The sequence below is a fragment of the Mus pahari genome, chromosome 1 (genome assembly GCF_900095145.1).
Source record: "Mus pahari chromosome 1, PAHARI_EIJ_v1.1, whole genome shotgun sequence".
Lineage (NCBI taxonomy): Eukaryota > Metazoa > Chordata > Mammalia > Rodentia > Muridae > Mus > Mus pahari.
The window spans coordinates 114,172,194-114,174,436 of record NC_034590.1 but is presented as its reverse complement, the minus strand read 5'-3'; positions in this window follow the sequence as shown (position 1 = coordinate 114,174,436).

Below are 2,243 nucleotides of genomic sequence, written 5' to 3'. Positions count from 1 at the left end.
AGTTTGGGGTTTGTTTTGTTTGGGTGTGGTTTTGGTTTTTCGTGTAGCCTGGGCTGGCTGTCCTAGACTAGGCAGGTCTCAAATTTCCAAGATGCACCTGCCTCTGCCTCCTGAGTGCTGGGAATAAAGGTGTGCACCTCCACCTCCACCGCCACCCCACCCCCACCCACCCCACCCCCTAACCTGGCTAAGGACATTTATAAAAAGGCATCTTGAGGTTGGGGCTGTTTGAAGAATGTTCACTTAGCACTCCGGAGGCCCAGGCTTCAATCTCCAGCAATACATTAAATTGGGTGTGGTGGCACTAAGCTACCATTCCAGAATTTAGGAGGTGGAGGCTGGAAGATCTGAAGTTCAAGGTTATCCCTCCTTACATAGGGAGCTTGAAGCCAACCTGGGTTACACAAAACTCTGTCTATAAATAAAATAACTGTTGTTTCTTGGCAACTACACTCCTATGCTTATGGAGGTCCTCCTCCTCCTCCTCCTCTTCTTCCTTCTCCTCTTCCTCCTTCTTTTCTTTTTTTTAGCTACTAAATTCATTTTTTAAAATTATTTTATTGGATATTTTCTTCATTTACATTTCAAATGCTATCCCGAATGACCCCTGTACCCTCCCCTCCCCCTCCTTCTTTTCTAGACAGAGTTTTTCTGTGTAGCCCTGACTGTCCCAGAACTAGCTCTGTAGACCAGGTTGTCCTTAAACTCGTGAGATCTGGCTGCCTCTGCCTTCTGAGTGCTGGGATTAAAGGTTTGCACATGGCTGTTTATGGAGTTCTTGTGCCCTTCTGTTTCTTTGCCATGTTTTGTCCTAGTGCTGGTCCCCACTAGGAACCGACGAAAGCAGCTCCTGTGACTGTGGATCAGGGAAGCAGAATCCTCTAGGCGTAGGTGTGTGGATCATGCTGGAAGCCCATGGCATCGGAGAGAAGGACCTCGGCTTGCTCACCTGTCAGATGGTGATGCTGAATCTGTCAGTTTGCAGATTTCTCTAAGACCTAAATGGGCCATCTGTGCTTGGTTCTAGAAAGGGCAGGGTGCCAGGGATGCAGACACACCCTGCCTGAACGTGGGGTCCAGGCTACATGTTCCACACTCTTCTCCCCTGCCCGGGCTGACTGACTGCCTGGCGGGCTAGCAGCAGTTTCCTGGCCCTCTGACTCTGGGTTCTGATCTGCCTTCTTGTGTGCCTGGGGGACACAGAAGAATTCAGAACCAGACACTGTACAGGCTAAGGACCTTTCCCAGTTGCTGAGGACCAGGTGACTGGAACTCTAAAGCTCTCTTTCCAGGTAAGTTCATTGGGCTAGGTGTGGGTGGCTTAGCTAGGCTTGTCACTGCCTTTGCCTGGCCAAGCTCTGTCAGGTGTCCTGTTATTCATGGCAGGGGAGAGTTTACTTCAGTGCACAGCACTTGACAGCTAGCTCAAGGTCACAGGTCATAGAGATAGCTAGTAGTAACAGCATAGGATTCAATTCTGCCGTTGGGTGCCTAAGGCAGGCTCCAAGCCAGTCTGTCCTTGCCTCAGATTCTCCTCCTGCACTAATGACCTGAAACCATGTTTGCTACATGAACATTGTGCAGGCCTGAATGGGGTCAAGTCCCATGAGGTGACAAGATCACCAAAAACTACCTGCTCACTCAGGGGCCACAGATGTGACACCCAGTCATCCCATCCTTAGGCACATCAAAGACCTCAAGGACAGAAGAAACTCCCCAAAGCTGGAAAGGAGGTGTCCTTCTCCCCACCTCCATTCTCAAGGAATAGTGGTAAGCAAGACCAGGAGGAAGTCGAGAGATCTGCACAGAGGCCCTCACCATCAGTGGGACAAGTCTTTACTACAGAGTATCCATGCTGACAGTCCTAGAGCAAGTCCTGAAGCAGAAGAATGGCCTTCAGAAAGTAGGGACTCCAGGTGCCTGAAAAATGGAGGGGTGCCAGGGCAGATGTGGGGAGCCCTGTGAGGAGTGGGGTGTCCCAGGGCAGATGTGGAGGTGTTGGGGAGGGCCAGTGAGGAGTGTGTATGTATGGTCTTTCCTTTTTTTAAGAGTTGTTTATTTTATGTATGTGAGTACACTGTAACTGTCTTCAGACACACCAGAAGGGGGCATTGGATCCCATTATAGATGGTTGTGAACCACCATGTGGTTGCTGGGAATTGAACTCAGGACCTCTGGAAGAGTAGACAGTGCTCTTAACTGTTGAGCCATCTCTCTAGCCCATGTGTGGTCTTTCCTGAATT